Below are 26,373 nucleotides of genomic sequence, written 5' to 3' on the forward strand. Positions count from 1 at the left end.
GTAATCCAAACTGAGGACTGTGTGGGGGCAAATTTCTTAAGCAAGGGGGGGCTTATTTTTCTTCTAGTCCGCTTTGGAACCACCTCCCCTCTTAACACCTATCTCCAAGTAAAAAACAAAAAAATCAAAACACAACTGTGTAATTTGACAGCTTCGTGTTGAAAGATTACCAACCCCTGATTTATACCAAAGAGAGAAGAAAGTTAAGATAATAGACATTTAAAGGAGAAGAGATCTTTTCATGAGTGATAGTCTAATTCCTTATTTTATAGCCAAAGAAATTTAAGCACAGAAGGTGGCTTACTTAAGGACACCTAGCTAGTTAGTGGTAGAGCCTGGGCAAGAACTCAAGTTCCTTAATACAGTACTCTTTACATTTGGGGATGCTCTAATAAACAATGTGAATTAATACTGACCCAGGGCACACTTAAAACATTTTTTCAACAAGTTATTTTGCATTGCTGGTCACTCAAGATCATTATTTGGTGAATATATGCCAAATTCTTGTTAAGAGATTGGGTAGATTAACATTTCACTGTGTTCATACAGAAAATAGTTAATAAAAACAAAAACAAAAAGACTACTTACACATTACTGAAGTCTCTTTCTGAAAATGATGCCAGATCTCAATCTGTGAATTCTGCAAGCCTCAGAGTTTGAGAAATACTGTATTGAAAAGAGTAAGAATTGAGCTTAAATTAATTCCAATCAAATGTTTCCCCCTAAGATGCTTACGGATACTTTAAAGTTCTGTTAATAATGGTAATTTTCAAACAAAACGATCGCATATATTGTTTTCACATGGTTAAGAGTCAATAAATAATTTTCATATACCAGCTCTTCCAGAAAATACATTTCAGTCAAAAATAGATACACACCTTTAAAGAAAAGTAGGCAAGAGGGAAAAAGAGAGAAATCAAAATAATAAGAAAACAAAAGTGTACGTGTCTACAGAAGCAAGAACAAAGAAAAACATGCCTATTTCTGAGGCATTATGTATAAGTATCACCTTCCTAGAAGAAAAATAAAAGCACAAGCAGAAGAGGAAGAAATCACAGCATTAACCAATATGGAATATCTACTAATGACAGGGAAATGGCAGCAGCAGCAGACACCAGATTTACCTAACCCGGTTGCTCTTGCTGTATGTCTGTGGAAAAGAAGAGAAATGGGGAAAAGCCCAAAATTATTTTAATCAAGATTTGATCGGAGTTCCCTCTGTGGCGAAGTGGATTAAGAATCTGACTACAGTGGCTGAGGTCACTGTGGAGGTCCAGGTTCGATGCCTGGCTCAGAGCAGTGTGTTAAAGGATCCAGTATTGCCACAGCAACAGTGTAGGTCACATCAGCAGCTAGGATTCAATCCCTGGCCTGGGAACCTCCACTTACCATGGGTGGGGCCACAAAAATTTTTTTAAAGGAAATAAGTACAACATGGTTACATTTTGGATTGCTAAAAATGGTCGAGATAGATATATGTGCTCTAAAAATAGGACACCACTCCACCTAAGATTTGCTGAATATTTTGTCAGTAAATATGGTGTAGTATATATATATTTTTTCAAATATTTCTAAAATCTTATCATTGACAGGTAGCAAAGAACAAAGTTAATACTGACCCACTGAAACATTTTTTAAATTCAACATCAGATTATCACAAAAATTTTCTTGTTGAAATACTCTATGAATATAAAAATGCTTGTAAACCTTAAAAACTACAGCTCCCATTTTATTGGTAGAATATCAGGCTTGTTTTGATTCAATTATGAATGTAGTATAGAACAAATTCCAAATAAATTTTCTGCTATTTTGAGTTTCTTTCTTTCCTTTTTTTTGGGGGGGGGGCATCCTGAGTCACATGGAGTTCCTGGGTCATCAGGGATCAGATATGAGCCACAGTCATGACCTAAGCCACAGCTGCAGGCAATGTCAGATCCTTAACCCATTGTGCTGGGCTGGGGATCAAACCTGTGACCCATTGCTTCCAAGAGGCCGCCAATCTCGTTGTGTCACAGCGGGAACTCCTACTTTTGAGTTTTTCTTTCTTTTTTTTTTTTTTTGCTTTTTAGGGCAGCACTTGTGGCATATGGAAGTTCCCAGATTAGAGGTCAAATCGTACTGGTAGCCACCGGCCTACACCACAGCCATGTAACTCAGGATCTGAGCCGCATCTGTGACCTACACCACAGCTCACAGCAATGCCGGATCCTTAACCCACTGAGAAAGGTCAGGGATCAAACCCTCAAACTCATGGTTCCTAGCTGGATTCGTTTCTGCTGTGCCATGACGGGAACTTTGAGTTTCTTAATATAGTAAGAACACTGTTTTGACCATGACTCTATGCTCCACTTTTCTCTTTAAATTTTTATTAGAGTTGATTTATAATATTGTGCCAATTTCTGCTGTAATCAGTGACCCAGTCATAATATAGTCATATATATATATAAGCATTTTCTTCAATGCTGAAATTTTTAGACTTACAGCAGCATTCACATTATTAAATGTTTCATTTTTGACAGAATGAACTTCCAGAACCTTTACTTTGATTCCATGGATTGTATGCAAAAATTGACCTATTATTACCTTTGATTCCATGAATTGTATGCAAAAATTGACCTATGACTAGAATTAATTAATTTCCTATTACACAGAAGATGAGACTGATATAAAACTGGTATCACTTGAGTGTTTAGAAAATTCTTCTGCTAAAGAAGCTATCACTTCACCTTCCATACATGCAAAAGAAAACTTGCAATAAAAAATGTATAAAATCTATTTAGTAGAAAATGCTTTGATGTAAATGGGAAGTCATGCTCCCCAAAGTGATATTTCAATATCTTTCAACAAAGTGATTCAGAATGTACACACGACCATTCTCTTTCAGATTCTTTTCCCACATAGATTATCACAGAATATTGGTAGATTTCTCTGTGCTATTCAGAAGGTCCCCACTGGCCAAGCATTACATATACCTCAGTGGTCATATGCCAATCCCAAACCCCTAGTCCATAAATTTGGTAACCATAAGTTTTTCAAAGGCTGTGACTCTGTTACTGTTCTACAAATAAGTTTGTATCATTTTTTTAGATTCCACATATAAGTGATATCATATATCTGTCTTTCACTGTTTGACTAACTTCACTTAGAATGATCATCTCTGGGTCCATCCATGTTGTTGCAAATGGCATTATTTCATTCTTTTTTATGGCTGAGTAATGTTTTGTTGTATATATGTACCACATCCTATTTATCCATTCCTCTGTCAATGGACATTTAAATTATGTTTTGGTTACTGTAAATAGTGCTGCAATTAATATTGGGGTACATGTATCTTTTCTTTTTTTTCTTTTTACTGCTGCTCTTATGGCATATAGAAGTTCCCAGGCTAGGGGCTTGAATTGGAGCTTCAGCTGCAGCTCTATGCCACAGCAACATTGGATCCAAACTGCATCAGCAACCGATGCCAGAGCTTGCAACAATGCAAGGCCAGGGATCAAACTCCTGCAGCTTCATGGACACTATGTCAGGTTCTAAGACACCATGGGAACTCCACATGTATCTTTCTGAACTATGGTTTTCTCTGGATAGATGCCCAGGAATGGGATTGCTGGATCCTATGGTAGTTCTATTTTTCATTTTTTGAGGAAACTCCACACTGTCTTCCATGGTGGTTGTACCATAAATTTTTATTATTTTTTTCTTTCTTTTTTTTAAGGACCATACCTATGGCATATGGAAGTTCACAGGCTAAGGGCTGAATCAGAGTTGTAGCTGCTGGCCTACTCCACAGCCACAACAACGTGGGATCTGAACCATATCTGTGACCTATACCACAGCTCACGGAATACCGGATCCTTAACCCACTGAATGGGGCCAGAGATCAAACCCACATTCTCACGGACACTAGTTTGGTTCATTACCACTGAGCCACAATGGCAACTCCCAAATTGCTATTATTTTTAATTAAATTTTTATTTTGAAAAATTATAGACTCACATTCAGTTGGAAAAAATAATAGAGATCTAGTATGCTTTTTACTCAGTTTCTCCCAATGGTAACATCTTACAAAACTATAGTACAATCAGAGTTGGGATATTGGCATTGATGCAATTCCCTTATCTTATTCTGATTTACCCAGTTTCACTTGTATTCATTTGTGTGTGTGTGTGTATGTGTGTGTGCATGTGTATGTATGTAATTCTATACAATTTTATCATATGTACAGTTTCATGTACTTACCACCAAAGTCAAGATATAGATCAGGTCCATCACAAAGATCCTTAGTACTGACCTTATATAAGTAGGCCCACTTCCCTCCCACCCCCTCCCCGCACTGTCGCTAATCCCTGTGGAGTGGTATGTTTTCACCAGAGAGTACACACAGCCAATGAAAGAAAAAGACAATGTCTCTAAAAGCAATATCCCCTTACAAAACATGTGTAGAAACAAACCAAAGAAAAAAGCATATATGGGGAAAGACTTGTTGGTCACATTTACTCAACCATCTGGAATGTTATGTTTGAATTTTATTATACAAACATAAATGCACAGACACATGTATGCACACAAAAGATGTAGACACAGAGGTCAATCATCTCTAAGTCACAATGATGATCAATCTCTTTAGCTCTGAAAATTTATATTTTCCTATCAAGAGTAAATTCCAGACTGGAATCAAGTGGATGACATAAAACAATGCTACAGAACAATTACAATGGGGATTCTGAGATGTATAAGAAGATTAAAAAGGAGTCTTTCACTGTGTTCAAGGATAACCCCACCCCCCGCCCCAAATTAGGTTTGAACTAAAGTAGCTGGTAGTCCCTTGAGAATATGGATCTGGTCTGAAGAGAAGAGAAACAGATTGGAAATAACTGAGGGTTAATATGCAGATACCTCTTGTCTCTCCAGAAAGACTAAACAATTCAAAGGCAGGAACCCTGTCTTTTATTTCTTTTGATTCCCTCACATTAAATTATAGGAGTTACAAACATATGGTAGATGTATAAATATTTATTAAATGAATGAGGCCAGCATAATAGGAAAAAAATGTGAAAGTTAAGATACCACAGAATCACAGGATTTTACAGCTAGGAAGGTCCTCAGAGATTTAGTTTCAATCCTTTTTTGTTTGTTTGTTTGTTTTGCCATTTTTAGGGCTGCTCCTGTGGCATATGGAGGTTCCCAGGCTAGGGGTCTAATCGGAGCTGTAGCCACGGCCTATGCCAGAGCCACAGCAATGCGGGATCCTTAACCCGTTGAGCAAGGCCAGGGATCGAACCCACAACCTCATGGTTCCTAGTCAGATTCATTAACCACTGAGCCACGACGGGAACTCCAATCCTTTTTATAAATGAAGATATTGGGGCATAAACAGCTTGCCTTAAACCAAATATAATCAATTTATGACTCAACTCTCATGGCTCTTTTTTTGGTCTTTTTAGGGCTGCACCCATGGCAAATGGAGTCCCAGGCTAGGGGTTCAATCAGAGCTGTAGCTGCTGGCCTATACCACAGCCACAGCAACACCAGATCTGAGCCACATCTGGGACCTACACCACAGCTCAAGGGCGACACCGGATCCCTAACTCACTGAGCAAGGCCAGGGATTGCACTTGCATCCTCATGGATGCTAGTCAGATTCATTTGACTAGCCATGACAGGAACCCCTCAACTCTCATGGCTTTTAATTTGGAGTTCTTTTGTAGCATATTTCAATTCAACAATGAAAGAGAAGAAAGTAATTCCCTGGGGTGCCCTGTGTGTTAATTAGTGAACGTGTGCTTTGATGGACAAAAAAGAAAAAAGTTAATAGGTAAGTGGGAGAAGTTAAACTGGTTGAAGAGAGTGGGGCAAGTTGCAGGTAAGAAAAAGAACAGAGGACCAAAAATCAGAGAGAAGAGTAAAAGAGAAAATGAAAGAAGTTGAATAAAAGACATATGACAAGAAAAGTAATAAAAAAGATGAGTAAAGAAACAGTGCAGAAATGGGAAGGATAAAAGAAATGGTTAAGAGATGGGGAAACAGTATTTATAGAATTATAATGCTATTTACATTCTCTTTAAATAAAGAAACTATTAGATTTACCATTCCTACAGTGAAATCAGATTCCCTACAATTACCAGCCTAGTATAGAAAATTCATTCATATTTAATAGTGCATTTGAAATGCAAATATATGGTGCTTACCAGTCTAGAGTGAGAGGGAAGTCTGGTTTTAAGCTTTGTCTCTTAGACCATCTTTTTTTTTTTAAACTTAATTTCCCATATGAATACCACTCTAACATCACCAAGTTCTTACTTCCTTTTTGAATTATCATAAACATTTGTTAGCCTGTATGTAAAATGAATTATTGCCATCAAATTTTCATTCCCAAAATTTCTCTCAAACATACAATATCTGTTTTTTCTTTTTTTTCAGAGCTACCCAAAATAGTACTCATTGGGGTAATTAAAAATACATTTATAGGAGTTCCCTGGTGGCTCAGTGGGATAAGGACCCAGCATTGTCACTGTTGTGGCTTAGATCGCTATTGTGGCTTGGGTCGGACTCCTGACCCCAGAACTTTTGCATGCCATATAGTAAAAAATGAGATTCACTGATTTTAAATATCACCTTTCTTCAAAAGTAGATACACAAGATTTACAGTTCTATTATTTGATTCAAGTTGAACATTTCATTTTCTTAACTATTTCATTTCACTATTTAAATATACTACATAAAGCCTTTTAAAAAATCTCTTTCTGGAGTTCCTGTCGTGGCGCAGTGGTTCACGAATCCGACTAGGAACCACGAGGTTGCAGGTTCGATCCCTGGCCTCGCTCAGTAGGCGAAGGATCTGGCATGGCCGTGAGCTGTGGCATAGGTTGCAGACGCGGCTCGGATCCCGCGTTGCTGTGGCTCTGGCGTAGGCTGGTGGCTACAGCTCCAATGAGACCCCCAGCCTGGGTACCTCCATATGCTGTGGGAGCGGCTCTAGAAAAGGCAAAAAGACAAAAAAAAAAAAAAAAAACCTCTTTCTACTTTTCCCCACAAACTGTAATGAGTAACATATGTATTTGTTAGTGAGCACCTGAAAAGGACTTTGAAAATTAATTAATACTTGAAAACAACTTTAAGAAACCTGCTATTCTCCCAGTTAATAATGATTGATATAATTTTTTAATTTGTAGAACCAGATAATCAAAGACTATAAACAAATAGTTCATACACAAAAAAACCCAAATAGTTGGAAAAATTCATAGCCTTGCAAATATTTATAGCTATTAAACTTTGAGGTATTACATCATATCCAGTAAATTAACAAACATAAAAAAAACACATTAAACCTAATGCTATGGTGCTATAAAGAAATAAGCACGATTAAAACCTGTCAATGGCACTGTGAATTAGAATAATTTTTCTGAAAAGTAATCCATCAATACTTAAAACAAATTGTACTCTTATCAACTAATTCTATTTTGGTGAAATATCTCAAAAAATATATGTTATATATTTAAGTCAAACTACTAGTCTAGATTATCTGTCCCATACCTCCTTAATTTTTAGAGTAGAAAAGGACCTTTAAAATCTTTTGGTTCAATCGCATTATGTGGTTGAAAAGGAAATTAAAGTGTAGAAAGGTAAATCTGACTTTCCCCAAACAGCACAGTTCATCACTAGCAGATGGAGCCTAAAATTCCTTATCCTAGATCTCTTGCTACTACATACCATGTCGACTATTCCATAGAAGTCTGGGACAATGATCCAGAATTGACAAGGATAAGCAGATCAGTTTGGTGGGGCTAGAGGACATATTGCTCTTTCTAAACATTCTGATTGCCAGGACCAGCCCTAAAGTATACCTTTGATTCTTTAAACTCCCTTAACCAAACTCCAGGATCTTTTCTTATTCCCAAAAAAATTTTTAGTTCTACTAACTGCTGCTCACTTTCAAATTTATATCACCAACCCTGGCTCTCCATTGAGAGTCCAAAATGCCTACACCAAACTGATCTGCTTATCCTGTATATCTAACAGTCAAAACAGAACTAATTTTTTTGGCAAATCTCTACCTTTAGACTAAACCCACTTCTCTGTCCACACACACAGTTATTTTCTATAAATTCACCAGTAAAGACATAAATATGAACCTAGGGTTTTGCCTGTACACACTATCAGTCAAGGTAGTTGATATTCTCAAGTGAATATGGGCTCCATAAAAGGAAAAAAAAAATTTCAGGAATACAAGAGAGAAGTGGAAAAGGGGGTGAGGGGCAAGAACAGAACAACTTATCTGAGGGGAAAGAGAATTTTTAGTCCAGACCAAACATTTTTCTTAATACAGCAAAAATCCTTAGGAAACTAAAGTAGAATATTAGGAAAATATTAAGGAGGAATGAAGAACTACAGATATTGGGTATTAAAAATAAAATAACTGAAAGTTTAAAAACCAGATAGGTTAAATATAAAACAATACAAATGCAACTAGAGATTATCATACTAAGTAAAGTAAGTCAGAAAGAGAAAAGACAAATACTATATGACATCACTTATATGTGGAATCTAAAATATGGCACAAATGATCCTACGTACAAAACAGAAACAGGAGCTCCTGTCGTGACACAGAGGTTAACGAATCCGACTAGGAACCATGAGGTTGCAGGTTCAATCCCTGGCCTTGCTCAGTGGGTTGGGGATCCGGAGTTGCCATGAGCTGTGGCGTAGGCTGCAGACGAGGCTCGGATCCCGTGTTGCTGTGGCTGTGGTGTAGGCCAGTGGCTACAGCTCCGATTAGACCTCTAGCCTGGGAATCTCCATATGCTGCGGGGGTGGTCCTAGAAAAGGCAAAAAAGACAAAAAAAAAAGCAGAAATAGACTCACAGACATAGAGAACAGACTTGTGGTTGCCAAGGGGAGGCAGGAAGGAGTGAGATGGACTGGGAGTTTGTGGTTAGTAAATGCAAAGTATTACATTTAGAATGGATAAACATTGAGATCATACTGCATACTTTAATTTTTTAAAAGGGAGAAATAAAAAACTATGGAGGCTTAAAAGAATGAGATGACAACCCACAGACAAAGGAAATATTTGAAAATGATATCTGGTCTATATCTGCTATCCAAAATATATAAAGAACACTAGAAACTCAACAATAATAAAATGAACCACCTAATTAAAAAATGGGCAAAAGACCTGAACAGATTCCTCGCTAAAGAAGATATAGAGATGGCAAGTAAGCAAATGGAAAGATACTCTACGGCATATATTATTAGGGAAATGCAAGGTGAAATAACAATGATAAATCACCACATTCCTATTAGAATGGCCAAAATCCAGGACAAAGACAACACCCTAAGATGCCAAGAATGTGGGGCAGCGGGAACTCTTACTCATCTTGCTGGTGCAAATGCAAGATGAATCATACAGTCATTTTAGGAGATAGTTTGGCAGTTTCTTACAAAACTAGGCATACTCTTACCATATGATCCAGCAAACACACTTTTTAGTATTTACCCAAATGAACTGAAAACATGTCCACATAAAAACCTGCACATGGTGTTTATAGCAGTTTTATTCATAATCGCCACAATTTGAAAGGAACTAAAATGTCCTTCAGTAGGTAAGTGGATAAACTGTGGTACATCCGGACAATGGAATATTATTCAGTTCTAAAATGAAATGAGCGTTCAAGACATGAAAAGACATGGAAGAACTTTACATGCATATTATTAAGTGAAAGAAGCCAATATGAAAAGGCTATCTATGTACTGTAAATTTCAACTATATGACATCCTGGAAAAGGCAAAACAATGGCGACAACGAAAAGATCAGTGGTTGCCAGCAAGTTAGGGAGATGGATAAACAGTTTGAGCAAAGAGGATTTTTAAGATGGTAAAACTATTCTGTGTGACACTATAATGGTAGATACATATGTCATTATACATTTGTCAAAACCCACAGAAAGTAGAAGACAACGAATGAACCCTAATTTAAACTATGGAATTTGGTGATAATGATGTGTCAGTGTAGGTTCATGGATTATACAAATGTATCACTTAGGTTTATCAGTGAGGGAGAATGTGTTTGTGTGGGAACAGGAGTACACAGAAACTCTCTAATTTCTGCTCAATTTTGCTATGAATCTAAAACTGCTCTAAAAAAGGGTATTTAAGAGGAAAAACTCAAAGAATTAGTTTTGAACACAAATGGATGCTAGAAAAAATTGAATCAATATCTAAATAACGAGAATTTCAGGAGTTCCTGCTGTGGTTCAGCAGGTTAAGAACCCAACACAGTATCCATGAGGATGTGGGTTCGATCCCTGGCTTCACTCAATGGGTTAAGGATCCAGCATTGCCTCACACCGTGGCATAGATCACAGATGCAGCCTAGATCTGGCATTGCTGTGGCTGTGGTGTAGGCTGGCCGCTGCAGCTCCAATTTGAATTCTGGCCCAAGAACTTCCATATGCCACAGGTGTAGCCATAAAAAGAAAAAAATGTAATAATAGGGCTTTCAGAAGGTGAGAAAAAAAAAAAAAAACAGAGATGAGGAAATACCTGAGAAATAATGAACAATAATTTCCAAGAATTAAAGATACTGCACTGGGCCAGGGATTGAACCAGCAATACCACAGAGACACGCCAAATCATTAACCCACTGTGCCACAGCAGGAATCCCTGGAGTGGTATTTTTAAATGTTGTAAGAAATGAAATTGAATACATAGCTAAATTACCATTTAAAGATATTCCTAGGAATATAAGTACTCAAGATGGTTTACCAAGCGAAGAACTAAACAAACAAAAAATCAAACTATTGGTCTAAACATTACAAATCTAGGAGATGCAATAAGATATGCCAAGAAAGGATGAGTAAATAACTTAAAAGTTCACTATTTCTAAGTAAACAATGGAAACTGGGGGAGGGAAGGAAGGAGAAAGAAGAAAAAGGGCAGAGGGAAGGGAAGAACTGAGAGCCTATTAAGAGAGAGGACTGTGAGAGCCTACCAAGATATGTGTCTTATTCAGAGGGAAGATACATATAATCAATAAGCTTAAAAACTGACAAAGATAGATATAGATAAGAATCTAAATAAAGGGTAACCACCAGAAGAATAAAACATAGAACATATAATTCTCAAGCTGGCATCAAAATTTATTTATCCTGGAGTTCCCGTCATGGCGCAGTGGTTAATGAATCCGACTAGGAACCATGAGGTTGTGGGTTCGGTCCCTGCCCTTGCTCAGTGGTTTAACGATCTGGCGTTGCCGTGAGCTGTGGTGTAGGTTGCAGACTCGGCTCGGATTCTGCGTTGCTGTGGCTCTGGCGTAGACTGGTGGCTACGGCTCCAATTAGACCCCTAGCCTGGGAACCTCCATATGCCGCTGAAGCGGCCCAAGAAATAGCAAATAAAAAATAAAAAATAAAAAAAATAAAGACTTTGGTTTAAAAAAAATTTATTTATCCTCAGAAATTGGAAAAGAAAAAAGAAGAAAGGAAAAGAAAGTAGGGTACAGAGAAAACACAAAATAAGATAGCAGGGGTTAAGTCCTAAGATAACAGAAGAGGTGAAGTTTAGCATACTAAAAAGACTCTTAGAAAGTACTCTTTCAGTAACATGCCAGTCTTCTTCGTGATCCTTGAACCACTAAGCATGTTCCAGCCTCAGAGCCTTTTTATTTATTTATTTTGTCTTTCTGTCTTTTCTAGGGTCGCACCCTCGGCATATGTAGGTTCCCAAGCTAGGGGTCCAATCAGAGCTGTAGCCGCCTGCCTACACCACAGCCACAGCAACGCGGGATCCGAGCCGTGTCTGTGACCTACACCACAGCTCTCAGCAATGCGAGATTCGTAACCCACTGAGCAAGGCCAGGGATCGAACCCGAAACCTCAGGGATGCTATTCAGATCTGTTAACCACTGAACCATGACAGGAACTCCAGAGCCTTTTTATACTTGCTCTTCTCTTTGCCTGGAATAGACTTCCTGGATGCCAGCTGAGCCAGCTGCAACTTCAGGTCCTTTCCTTCTCAAGTCACCTTCTCTGTGAAGCTTTCCATTACCACCCTACGTAAAATCTCAACAATTTCCCACACCAACACTTCATATTTGTTCTTTCCTTATGGTAATTTTCCAAACGTATTACTTTTCACTAACATACTATGTATTATAGTTATTTTATTTATTATCTCTTTCTACAAACTCAACAAGGCAAGAAATTTTTCAGTTTTAGTCACTGCTATACAACCAGCACCTAAAAACAGTGCCTGGAGCATAGTATGTGGTCAATTTGTTGAATGAATGAACAAATTGAGGTGACTGTAAGTAAAGGAATCATTTTAAAATGTGGCAGAGGAGTTCTCTTCGTGGCTCAGTGGTTAACAGATCCAACTAGCATCCATGAGGATGCAGGTTCGATCCCCGGCCTTGCTCAGTGGGTTAAGAATCTGGCGTTGGCTGAGCTGTGGTGCAGGTCGCAGATGCAGCTCGGATCCCGAGTTGCTGTGGCTCTGGTGTAGGCCTGTGGCTGCAGCTCCGATTTGACCCCTAGCCGGGGAAACTGATATGCCGTGGGTACAGCCCTAAAAAGCCAAAAAAAAAAAAAAAACCCAATAAAATGTAGCAGATACTATGATTTTAAAAAATCACATAGCAGTGAAAAGCAATGATAACAGATATAAACACAGCAACATAGACAATTTTTAGTTTTAGTTTTTGCTTTTTAGGGTTGCACCCATGGCTTATGGAGGTTCCCAGGCTAGGGGTCGAATCAGAGCTGTAGCCGCTGGCCTACGCCACTGCCACAGCAACGTGGGATCCAAGCCGTTTCTGTGACCTATACCATAGCTCACAGCAACACCAGATCCTTAAACCAATGAGGGAGGCCAGGGATCAAACCTGCATCTTTACGGATATTAGTCGGGTTCGTTAACTGCTGTGCCATGAAGGGAACTCCCTAGACAATTTTTAGAATTTTAGTTTGTATGAAAATAGTAGAAAGTGGAAAGTAATCTATAGCAAAATATCATTTCTATAAATTAAAAATACATATCCAAAACAGCACTATAGGTTCGAAAACTATATTCAGGATGGTATGCTAAGTAAACATATTATTGCAGATACTTATGGGACAAAAGTAATGGGAATGAAGATGGAAGATAAAGCAAAATAAAATTAAAGCAGGACCTCACAAAGGCTAATGACGGAAGTGTACTATGAAATAAGAAATATGATTAAATCAATTCTCTATACCTGAGGTGCTCTTGCCCCACTTTCCTCCCAAAGGAAGATATTTAGCCACTGTTTTCAGCAAAACTCAAATCACTGTGACCTTGAGAAAACCCATTTTAGTAAAGCGTTAGTAAGAAATAAAGTCCAACTGGAACAAGGAGAGGAAAGAATGGGTGGGTGAAGAAGTATACATAACCCTTTGCAAGAATTTCACTGTAGAAGGAAGCAAGAAAATGGTGTGCTAACTTGAGACTGGATGGAATTAGTATAGGACTTTTTTTTTAATGAATGAAATTAAGGGGGGTATGCCAAGGGCAATCAATTTGGCAGAGACAGAAAATGAGGATGAAAGAGAAAAAGATAATTGTAAAAGTCTTGAGAAAGTATGAAGGAATGGGATCCAAAATAGAGAATTTGATCATAGAGATGAGGATATATCTCATTGCAAAGACTTCTGCAGTAATATGTTTAACAATGACTTTTCTGAATATGCAGGCTTTGGTGATGTAGGTTCTTAACTTTCGGGGGGTCATGAAACTCTCTGAGAATCTAATTAGTGTTATGGATTTTCTCTCAAAATACACATACAGATATTCAGATAGAACTTTACATACAACTGTAGGGGTGATCACTGAATCATGTTCCCCAAACTAATCCATACACAGGTCTGTCTTAGGTTGTTTTCTTTTTTTGCCTGTTTTAACTTTTTAATTAAAGTATAACATCATTATAAATAGTTCCTAGGCAAGAAACAGAACAGGTCCAGTAATTGGAAGTCTCCAATCCCCCTTCTACCTTCCCAAAAAGAGCCACTATCTTGAATTCTAACACTAAATTTGATTTGTCTGTCTCTGAACTTTACATAAATGGGACATTGAAGGATTCACACAGTATGTATTTTTATGCTCCAGCTTTTTTCACTCTGCTATGTTTTTGAGTTTTAGTCATACTCATGTATGTAGCAGTAGTTTGTTCATTTTCATTTCGAGAATATCATAATTTTTTTTTTTTAGGGCTGCACCTGACGCATATGGAAGTTCCCAGTCAGGGGCTGAATGGGAGCTGCAGCTGCCGACCTATGCCACAGCCACAGCAATGCCAGATCTGAGCTGCATCTGCAAGCTATGCTACAAATTGTGACAACACTGGATCCTTAACCCACTGAGCAAGGCCAGGGATTGAACTAGTGGGTACTAGTTGGGTTCTTAACCTGCTGAGCCACAAAAGGAATACAAAAGCAAATAAATAAGTGCTTAAGTTATTTCAAAAAAGGGCACTAGTCAGGTAACAAATTACAGAAGTAACACCATAATCACTTCTAGGTATAATCACTTCTAGGCACCTTTGTCTCTGCTCATCACTTCCTTCCTAAACAGTATCAAAAGCACATTTAAAGAATAAAAGTGATAAAAGGTAGATTGACGGATTTGCGGAAGAAGATGAGAAGCAGTTACAATTTGTGACCTGGGTGACAATGGTGGTATTCTTGAGCTTGCTATAGGAAGACAAACTTCATGCTTGAAACATACACACCCACCTCCATCACTCCTACCGCAGCCGTGACCACCACCACGAAGCTGGTCACAATTCTCTTCCTTTTCTTGCTTTCTCACCTATCTCAGTCATTTCTCAGAACAGTCAATATGGAGTTCTCGGTTTGGGGTTTTTTCTTCATTGGTTATTTGTGATGGGGGCGGTATAGGAATCATGAATGAGTGGATAAAGGAATTGAAAAGAGAAGTGAAGTTAGATTAATCAACTAATCAGAGGAGTGAAGCAAAAAGCATTCTGCCAACTGCTCACACCACTATTGCTTATAAGTAGGTAGGTACAACTCTATAGGAGAAAAAAAAAACTGATGTAAAATATTTTACAAAATAATTTGTGTCTGGGGGTTCCCGTTGTGGTGCAGTGGTTAATGAATCTGACTAGGAACCATGAGGGGTTTGATTCCTGGCCTCACTCAGTGGCTTAAGGATCTGGCGTTGCCATGAGCTGTGGGGTAAGTTGCAGATGCGGCCTGGATCCCACGTTGCTGTGGCTCTGGTGTAGGCCTGTGGCTGCAGCTCTGATTAGACCCCTAGCCTGGGAACCTCTATATGCTGCGGGAGCAACCCTAGAAAAGGCAAAAAGCCAAAAAAAAAAATTGTGTATGTTCTTTTTAAAATTAAAAAAATTTCAGTACTGACATAGATCATTTTTAGAGATTTATCTTTTTTTTTTTTTTGTCTTTTGTTGTTGCTATTGTTGTTGTTGTTGTTGTTGCTATTTCTTGGGCCGCTCCCTCGGCATTTTTTTTTTTTTTGTGAGATTTATCTTTTTAAAATTACATTAGACTTACGTATTGTTTTCACTATTTTCTTCTATGCAAATTGTGATCTTCATAAGTTTTATAAGCATTTGTATTTTTAGTAATCTGTATTTGAGTTCTATTTACGTATATACTCTGTACGGAGTTCTATTTGAACAAGAAAAAAAAATCACCATGAAAGTAAACTAAACAGTCAACCAGGGAGTTCCCGTCATGGCGCAGTGGTTAACGAATCCGACTAGGAACCATGAGGGTGCGGGTTTGGTCCCTGCCCTTGCTCAGTGGGTTAAGGATCCGGCGTTGCCGTGAGCTGTGGTGTAGGTTGCAGACGCGGCTCGGATCCCGCGTTGTTGTGGCTCTGGCTGCTGTGGCTCTGGCGTAGGCCGGAGGCTACAGCTCCGATTCAACCCCTAGCCTGGGAACCTCCATATGCCGAGGGAGCGGCCCAAGAAATAGCAAAAAGACAAAAAAAAAAAAGTTAACCATTATTAGAAAAATTTGATCAGGGAGGCTGAAAGCAAATGATCAGTGAAATCTCATTCTCAAAAGTGACATCAAAGTTATAAACAAAGTGATTTGTGTATTCTAAAATCTACAATCCTCCTTTGAAAAAAAAAGTAATCATTATCATGTGAAAAAATATGAAAAAATAAGTTTTCATTTCAGTTTCAATAAACTGAACAGGAGTTTCCATTGTGGCGCAGCAGAAACGAATCAGACTAGTATACACGAGGTTGCAGGTTTGATCCCTGGCCTTGCTCAGTGAGTCAGGGATCTGGTGTTGCCGTGAGCTGTGGTGTAGGTCACAGATGTGGCTCAGAGCCCATGTTTCTGTGGCTGTGGCACAGGCCAGCAGCTGCAGCTCCTATTCTACCCCTAGCCTAGGAACTTCCATATGCTGCAGGTGTGGCCCTAAGAAGACATAAATAAACAAATTAATTAATTAATTTAAAAATGGTGTAAAATTCGCTTCAGTCATACCAAACTCCATATCACCTTTGTAAATTTAGTTCTTTTTGCCAGACTGCCCCTGGTTCAAATGGCCAGCTCCTGGAGTTTCTTACTGCACAGCAGGCTAAGGATCTGGTGTTGTCACTGCAACAGTGCCCAAGTCACTGCTGTGGCATGGGTTCAATCCCTGGTGCAGGAACTTCCACATGCCGTATGTGCAGCCAAAAAAAAAAAGGGAGGGGGGGTTCTGAAATGTTCTCTGAAAGAAACCCTGGTTTCATTTGCCATAGCTGATTTAAGAGTCTTAGACATCCCCCTCAAAATGGATTTTTTCCCTCCAGGGTTTAGAATGGGATCACAGAACCGTGAGTAAATATACGAATTTAAGTTAGAGGACTTGCTCAGCCACGTGCAGTGGTAAAAGACAACATGCAAAGAGAGAAAAATGAAGTGGACAAGTAGGGAGAAGCAAAAGAGATCAGGCTGCCCCAGGTTGGTGAGAAAATAGCTCCCTGAGTTACTGATGAGTTTTCAGTTACTGGTTCCCCTCTCTCTTATGAAGCCTGGTTATACCACTATCTTCAAAGTACTATGAAACCCCCAGCATCCTTGCCATCAACAACCCCAAGCATCTGTGCTTTTTTTTTTTTTTTTTTTTTTTGAGTAAGGTAGTTTGAATTTGGTTTCTAATACTTACAAACAAAAGAAAATTTATTTTAAAAACCTCAAAAAAGAAAAGGTCAAGCAGGAATACCAAAATGTCAGTTAACCGGAGGGGGGGGGGGGACCCTTGTTAAAAAATGGCTGTTGCGGAGCTCCTGTCATGGCTCAACGGTTAACAAACCCAACTAGCATCCATGAGGATGCGGGTTCGATCCCCGGCCTCTGCTCAGTGAGTTAAGGATCTGGTGTTACTGTGAGCTATGGTGTAGGCTGCAGATGCAGCTCAGATCCTGCATTGCTGTGGCTGTGGTATAGGCCAGCGTCTTACAGCTCTGACTGGACCCCTAGCCTGGAACCTCTATATGCTGTGAGTGCGGCCCTAAAAAGACAAAAAAAAAAAAGGCTATTTGAGTTCTCACTGTAGCACACTGGGTTAAGAACCTGGCTGCAACAGCTGAGGTCCCTGCAGAGATGCAGGTTCACTTCCCAATCCAGTGCAGTAGGTTAAAGAATCCAGCATTGCCACAGCTGCTGCATAGTTTGCAGCTGCAGATTAGATTCAATCCCTAGACTGGGAACTTTTATGTGCTGTGGATGTGGCCACTAAAAAAAAAAAAAAAAAAAAATGGATGGCTGTTATTATCTGTTGTTATCTTCAGGTACTTCTCAGCATAAGAAAATGAAAAATATTCACCAACCATAACAGATTCAAACAACATTCTATAAATTCAACTTCAGCAGAGTTGTGAGTCAGTATGAATAAAATTCTATTTCAAAGTTCAGGGGAAATGAGAGATTAAAGAATAGGGAATGTTTTAGAGATTATTAGAATAAAAATTTTTTTAAAAAAGAAATAATAACACTTACTACAATTATGACCAAAAAGGGGGTGGGAATATGCCTTTTCTGGTGATAATAGCCAGTCCTATCTAACAAGCCTAAGGATCATTATATTGTTTTTGCCATTCATCCAATACCCACTTCTCTGAAGTTCCCTGATGATCTAGCATTAAGGACTGGGAGCTTTCACTGTTGTGACCTGGGTTCAACCCCTGGTCTGGGAACTGAAATCCCACATCAAGCTGCTGCTCTGCGACGCCAAAAAGAAAATAAAGAAAAAAAGACTGCATTTATATCCATTTCTTTAAAAAAAAGGCCACTTCAAAGTCCTAACTAAAATGCTCAATGGTAGAAGACAGGGACCTTTAAGAAAAGGGAGCATTTCCTAAAACAGCACAGTCATCATAAGGCATTAGCTTCTAAAACAAATTTGATATATTAGGTTTTCTATTTTTCTTTGCCATCAATTTATTAATAAGAAGTTTCCTCTGGCAACTTAGACTTTTTTAAAAAGGGGACTATTCTCAATACCTTGTAATAACCTATAATGGAAGAGCGTATAAAAAATAGAATATATATATATTTATATATATTATAACAATCACTTTACTGTACACCTGAAACTAACACAACATATAAATCAACTATATTTAAAGTAAAAATATAGATACATATATTTAAAAAACTAGTTTCTTTAGTAACAATTTCCAAAGGGATAGTGTGAAGAAGAATGAATACTGGTAACTTAGACTATTCAAATCAAGACAAACTTACATTTATGAGAAAAACTGACTAGTCTCACAATCAAAATTTATCAAGACTGGGAAAAATCTACAAACGTAACAACAAGGTCAGAGATAAAAACAAAGAAAACAAAACAAACAGTTCTTCCATCAAATTTGCCAAGATTATACAGGCAGTACTGGTATTCAGAAAAAAATGAGAGACATTAAATTTAGAGTAAAAGGAAAGGCTTATGAAAAATTGAACAGTGATTGCCATAAAAAAGATTTTAAGTAAACAAGTCTCAATAATGGAAGAGGGTAGAGGCATTAATCATTTTTACTGACTTATATTGCCTCTAGATTGTGTTTACTGAAATTATATTTGATGAGTGTCCACTATTCTGAGAATTTATTTTAAACCAAATAGTGAAGGGATATTGTACAGGTTTAACTCTGAAGTGGAAATTTTTCCAATTTCTCCATTCTGCCCCTTGTTTAATCTTTCTCTACAGAATACTTCGGTTTATTTCCCAAAATACTAAAAAGCATAATATTATCAAAGCCCAAACACCTTAATCCATAAGAGGAAAGACTGGTTAAATGATACAGGACAGGTTATATGAAGAATAAGAGTAAACAGGAGTTCCCTATTACTGGCGCAGTGGTTAACGAATCCGACTAGGAACCATGAGGTTGTGGGTTTGATCCCTGCTCTTGCTCAGTGGGTTAACGATCCGGCGTTGCCGTGAGCTGTGGTATAGGTCGCAGATGTGGCTCAGATCCCGAGTTGCTGTGCTGTGGTGTAGGCCGGTGGCTACAGCTCTGATTCGGCCCCTAGCCTGGGAACCTCCATATGCCGTGGGGGCGGCCCTAGAAAAGGCAAAAAGACAAAAAAAAAAAAGAATAAGAGTAAATAAAGGGCATTTCTGGAGTTTACACAGTGTTATTAATAAGAAAAGTGTGCTGAAATTTAAATAACTAATTAATCATAACAATTAAGAAATGTTAACCATCATTAATGCCAATTTCAAATTTGTGACAGAACAAACGCTGGAGCTACTAGAAAGACTAACGGTCAGCTCACCAAAACATTCTCCAAAGCTAGGAATTTATCTTTCATTTTAAAATTCAGAATCAGTTGATTTGTTCATTTATTTGATAATTATAAAATAGTGGGGGGGACACAAACACAAAAATTAAAACATGCTAAGAGGGGGTTCCCTTGTGGCACAGTGGGTTAAAAATCCCATGTCGCTGCAGCACCTCAGGCCACTATAGTGGTGCAGGTTCAATCCCTGGCTCAGGAACTTTCACATGTCCCAGGTGCGGGCAAAAAACAAAACAAACAAACAAACAAAAAAACTAAGGGAAACAATGGCCATAGAAGGCATAAATGTTTTACCACCATAAATAAATTTAAGCTTCACAACAATCTTATGAAGACATCATTATGCCCATTTTACAAGGGAAGAAACTGAAGTACAGAGAGATAACACATAGGCAAATAGCAAAGCCAGGTTTCAATCCCAGACATTTTGGGTCCAGAGCCAACTACTTTACACTGCCTTTCCAATACTACAATAATTCATTCAACAAATTCTGAGTGTCTTGTCTGTGCCAGATGCCATTCTTGCTGCTTGAGATAAAACACAGTTACTAACAGTATTTCAGAAGGGACTTGATAATACAGATAAGAGTATGGGTCTGAGAAGGCTTTCGGAAGGAGATTAATACCTTAGCTGATTCTTAAAAGTTGCAAAAAAGTTAGACTGGCAAAATGAAAAGGGAAGAAGAAAATGGAGCCATTTAAAACAAAAGAACTTCATAAGCAATGGTCAACAATTCAGAAATAGCATGTACATTTAAGGAATCTTCAAAAAGCAGTTTGTATGGCTAGAGTAAAAAATGGAAAGCAGAAATTATAAGATTTAAGATTAGAGAACCAGTCAGAGATTGAATCATGATGAAGCTTCATGACCTGTTAAGGAGTTCAGATTTTATTCAGTTGACAATGGGGAATTAAAAGAAGAATTTTCTGTGTGCGTGCGTGCGTGCGTGCGTGCGTGTGTGTGTGTGTGTGTGTGTGTGTGTGTGTTTGCTCTCAGGCAAGGGAATGAACCTGCGCCACAGCTGCGGCCAACACCAGAGTTGGGGCCACACCACATCCTTAACCCTCTGTGTCACAAGGGAACTTCCTTCTAACTGTGTTTTAAAGACACTAGCCTGGCAATTCTGGCGTGAATTTCAGAGAAATAAAAATGAAAAGAGGAAAAACAATGAGAAAGTAAGGAAGTAGTGCCCATTAAGGCAGTGGTTGAAACCGTGATGCTAGGGAAGTGACAGATACAAAAAATAGTTAGGAGGTAAAATCAGCAGAATGCATAGTAAATGAATGGATGTGAGGAGACAGAAAAAGAGTGAGGATTCATGAAAGACTCCTAAATTACTTGGATAATGAAATCGATAGTCCAGGATGTCTCTGAAAGACAGTAGATAAAAGAAGAACTTTAGATAGGTAAAGAAGTTCGGTTTGGATAAATGGAGTTTGAAGTGAAGATATGTAAGCAGTTACATAAGACAATCTGATGCTTTGGAAAGATGCTAACGCTGAAAAAACAACCTGGTAAGTAACTGGTAGATATACGGCAACTGACACCAAAGGAATAACTGTGACTTACTTACTATAAATGTGGAGAAGAGCAACTGGCTCACCTTGGGAACACCACTTCTTTTGGGACAGGCAGAAGGCAAGCTCTCAAAGGGAATGATCAATACACTGAGAAGCCCAAAGGAAAACAGAAGACAGCAGTGGAAGTCAAGGGGTTGAGTTTCTTGAGAAAGTGGCCCAAAGTGCTTTTGTCACTGATTACCTTAGCAAGAGCAAGTTTAGCAATATAAGTAGAAATCAGACAGCGTAAAGAGTAAATGGGAGAAAAAAGATGAAATTTCAACCAATGCAGATTATCTTACTGATTCTCTCATGTATAAAACTGAGGTAATAGGTTATTTTGAGTACTGAATGACTTACTACATGGAACCTCACATCTATTGTTAGTACTACAGGCTCTCACACTGCATGCAGCCACACTGTGTGCCTCTCTGTTCTCATCTCAAACTCCTTTATATTGTAAGGCTTTGCACTGGATGCTCTCCCTAAGGATCCCTCTTTCCTCAGCTTTTCACATAACTGGCTGTTTCTCACCTGTCAAATATCATCTCCTAAGATAGGACTTCCCTAAGAACTACCCTGAGGAGTAAGGACCTATATGAGGTCATTCTCTCACATCGTTGTGTTTTATTTCCTTTGCACTCTTACCACAATTGGAACTTTTCTTGTTTATTTAGAGGTAACAGAGCTAAGTGATTCAGAGTATAAGGCTCCATGACCAGACTGGCTGCATAAAAATTGCAGTTTGGCCATTTATTAGTACTGTGACTATGGACCATTTGCTTAATCTCTCAGTGTCTTAATTTCCTTATTTCTACTTTTATTTTTACTTATTTTAATTTAATGTATTTATTATTATTTTTTTTTGCTTTTTAGCGGCACATGGAGGTTCCCAGGCTAGGGGTCGAATTGGAGCTGCAGCTGCCAGCCTACACCACAGCCACAGCAACATCAGATTCGAGCCGCATCTGCTACCTACACCACAGCTCAAGGCAACACCGGATCCTTAACCCACTGAGTGAGGCCAGGGATGGAACCCACAACCTCATGGTTCCTAGTCAGATTTGTTTCCACTGTGCCACGACGGGAACTCCTCCTCATTTTTAAAAAGGGCAATATAATAAAGTCTTCATTCACAGACTTCCTGAAGGAATGAGCTAATCTACATAAAATTATCATAAAAATACAGGTAAATTCTGAGCACTCAAATATTATTTTATACTTGTTTAGTTGCCAGGATCTTTTTAAATTTTTTGTCTTTTGTCTTTTTAGGGCCACACCCACAGCATGTGGACATTCCCAGGCTAGTGGTCGAATCATAGATGTAGCCGCTGGCCTACAAGACAGCCACAACAATGCCAGATCCGAGCTGTGTCTGTGACCTATACCACAGCTCAATGCTGGATCCTTAACCCACTGAGCAAGGCCAGGGATCGAACCCACATCCTCAAGGATACTAGTTGGGTTTGTTAACTACTGAGCCACGACAGGAACTCCCTACTTGCAAGGATCTTAATGCTCCACTAAACTGCACTTCTCGACAGGTACTACTGAAACTATTCGAGGCTGCAATAACTTAGTCCAACCATAAATACATCAAAATAACCAAATGAAGGAGTACTGTTCTGACTAAACCTCAGGAAGTACTACTTTCAGAAAGGGGATTTTTTTTTGCCACAAAAGTCAGAGAGAAAAAAAAAGAAAAACATACAGAGCTAGGGCTCTGCAATTAAGTAAGGGAAATTTTTGATAAGTTATATATATAATTACTATGTAATTCAAACTAGCTTATAAAAATTAAAATATAGAGGGAGTTCTCTTATGGCTCAGCAGGATAAGGATGCAATGTTGTCTCTGTGAGGATACAGGTTCCATCCCTGGCCTCACTCAGTAGATTAAAGATCTGGTGTTTCTGTAAGCTGCAGCATAGACTGCAGATGTGGCTTGTTGCTGTAGCTGTGGCGATTCAACTCCTAAGCTGGGAACTTCCAAACACCATAGGTATGGTCGTAAAAAGAAAGAAAAAAAGTGGAGAACAGAGAAAAAAAGGTTCTGAAAGGTTCTGACCTAAGTAACTAGAAAACAGTATTTTGACTAGAAACTCTATAAACAAAAGGATTTGAGAGAGAGAGAGAAAACTTCTCTGGTTTGTAAAGTTGTTTCTCACTGGGATATGGGTTAGCAATTATGAAACTGTACATGTATAATGTGACTGAACAAACAAGTAAGGGAATGGTGGATGGTGAGAACGAGGTTTCTCATTTCTGGAGAGTAAGGCTACAGACAAGCAAAGGGGTAAGGCTGGAATGAACCATGTGGTACTGAAATAGAGTCAAAGGTATCAGTATGAACTCATGTTTAGCTTCATATACAAAAGATGCAGATGTACAAAAACAGTTATATGTTTATGTGGGTTAGTATGCATACATATATTTCCTAGGTCTATATACTAAGAATGCCTAAAAGCAATAATACCCTAACAGCAATGAGCACACCCAGTGCCCAAATCTTGGTTTCTAATACCCTTCTCTAATAAAAGTAATCTGGGACTCTTGAAGAAATGGTTGATTATAGGGCTGGGGTAGGGAATATAAAAAATGAGCCTGGAGCATCTTGTACTGCCAGAAAGTAGAGAAGTGCTCAAAAACAAAACAACGGTTTTTGTCTTGTTGGTCATAGAAGCCAACCTGAATGAGGTGCAATAATTTGAGCAACAAAAGAAAGTAATATAGGATTATAACCCAAATTTATAAAATGAATATCCACGAGTCCATAATGATATAGATAAATGACTGACTATATAAAAGGAAGAGAAAAGGATAATCTCTCTTAAAGAACCTCAAGGAGTTCCCTGGTGGCTTAGCAGGTTAAGGATCTGGCATTATCACTGCTATGGCTCTTGTTGCTGCTGTGGTGTGGGTTCAATCCCTGGCTTGGGAAATTCTGCATGCCATGGGCATGGCAAAAAAAAAAAAAAATCCAAATAATTTCATATATACTCACCACTTGAGGATTTGAAGCTTAACTTTCCAAAGGAGTATGATCTGCACTTAGTGATTTGTTTCCAAAAAGTAGAGTATGGGAAAACTTTATAGTAGAGAAACCTTGCAAATACTACCTCAGCCAGGTGATCAAGGTTAAAAATATCAGTGATAAACCATATTAATAGTATTTACCCTTGATATGATATAGTGGGAATGGCATTTTATCTCTGTAGTCATCTTCCCCCAAACCCATAACCCTAGTCTAACTATGAGATGAACATCAGATATACCCAAACTGAGGGAAATACTACAAAATATCTGACCTATACTGCTCAAAACTGTCAAGGTCATCAAAAGCAAGGAAGATCTAAGGAGCTGTCACAGCCCAGACGAGCCAAAGGAAACGTAACAACTAAATGCAGTGTGGTTTTCTGGATGGGATTCTGGAACTGAAAAAGCAAATTAGGTAAAACCTAATGAAATCTGTAGAAAGTACGGACTTTAATTAATAGTGCCACTTGTTCCTAAGTTATAACAAATGTCAGATATTAGTGATAGCAGATACTGACTACAGGGTATGTGGTAACTTCCTGAAACTTTTCAGTAAATATAAAACTACTCTACAGCTAAGTTTATGCACCCGTTGTGGTGCAGGGGAGAAAACGAATCCCATTAGGAGCCATGAGATTGCGGGTTTGATCCCTGGCCTTGCTCAGTGGGTTAAGAATCCGGCATTGCCGTGAGCTGTGGTATAAGCCGAAGATGCGGCTTGGATCTGGCATTGCTGTGGCTGTGGTGTAGGCTGGCAGCTATACCTCCAATTCGACCCCTCGCCTGGGAACCTCCATATGCTGCAGGTGCAGCCCTAAAAAGACAAAAAAAAAAAAAAGGTTATTTAAATAAATTAGGGAGTCCCCTAATGGTCTAGTGGTTAGTATTCGGTGCTTTCATTGTTGTGGCCTGGGTTCAATCCCTGGTCTGGGAACAGAGATCCCACATCAAGCCGCTGCATGCTGCAGCCAAAAAAAAAAAAAAAAAGTTTATTTAAATAAATTAGTAACAATAAGAAGAGGGAAGTTATTGCCTTAACCAGACGGCATTTGGTCCTTTAAGTTATGTATAAAGGGTTGGACAAAAACAGAAATTCAGTTAGTACTGTGTAAAACAATCTCAACAGTAATGAACAGTTTGTAATATTGTACATATAAGTGCCTAAAGTCATTTTATATGTGTATATCTTTATTCCTTAGCTGATAAACACTTTAGGAGCAGAAAACTCTCCTCTAAAGCAGGAAGCCACTCAATTTTTAGACTAAAGCAAAATTGTGGTACTAATTTTTTTTTTTCTTTTTAGGGCTGCACCTGCAGCATATGGAGGTTGCCAGGCTAGGGGTCGAATTGGAGCTATAGCTGCCAGCCTACACCACAGCTCACAGCAACGCCAGATCCTTAACCCACTGAGCAAGGTCAGCGATTGAACTTGCATCCTCATGGATGCTACTCAGTTCGTTTCCACTGAGCCACAATGGGAACTCCATGGTACTAATTATTACTATTATTATTATTATTATATGTCTTTTTGTCTTTCTAGGCCCACACCCGAGGCATATGGAGGTTCCCAGGCTAGGGGTCAAATCGGAGCTGTAGCCGACAGCCTATACCACAGCCACAAGGTCCGAGCCACATCTGCGACCTACACCACAGCTCAAGGCAACACTGGATCCTTAACCCACTGAGCGAGGCCAAGGATCAAACCTGTGTCCTCATGGATGCTAGTCAGGTTCATTAACTGCTGAGCCATGACGGGAACGCTGGTACTAACTATTATTAATAATAATTCTACCTGGCTTTTGAAGTTCACAAAGTTTAAATAGTTTCAGTTAAAATATAATCACAATACATTAATGAAACATTTCCTCATACATTCAGGAGAGACATATAACTATATATAGAACTATTTTAAGAAAACACATTGGGAAGTTCACTAATAACAATATACAATAATGTAAAATTCACAA

At 38.6% G+C, this 26,373-nt stretch overlaps 1 protein-coding gene across 6 annotated transcripts in view; it reads right to left on the minus strand.

Annotated features, from left to right (window-relative positions):
* The window catches only part of DENND4A (DENN domain containing 4A), a 128,951-nt gene that overhangs the window by 96,397 nt on the left and 6,181 nt on the right, over positions 1–26,373 (minus strand). For all 6 annotated transcript variants that reach the window (XM_047767107.1, XM_047767106.1, XM_047767111.1 and 3 more), the window contains exon 2: positions 589–666. The gene's annotated coding sequence lies outside the window, so the exon portion shown is untranslated. The remainder of the gene's footprint in view (positions 1–588; positions 667–26,373) is intronic.

Source organism: Phacochoerus africanus, chromosome 2, assembly GCF_016906955.1.
Source record: "Phacochoerus africanus isolate WHEZ1 chromosome 2, ROS_Pafr_v1, whole genome shotgun sequence".
Taxonomy (NCBI): domain Eukaryota; kingdom Metazoa; phylum Chordata; class Mammalia; order Artiodactyla; family Suidae; genus Phacochoerus; species Phacochoerus africanus.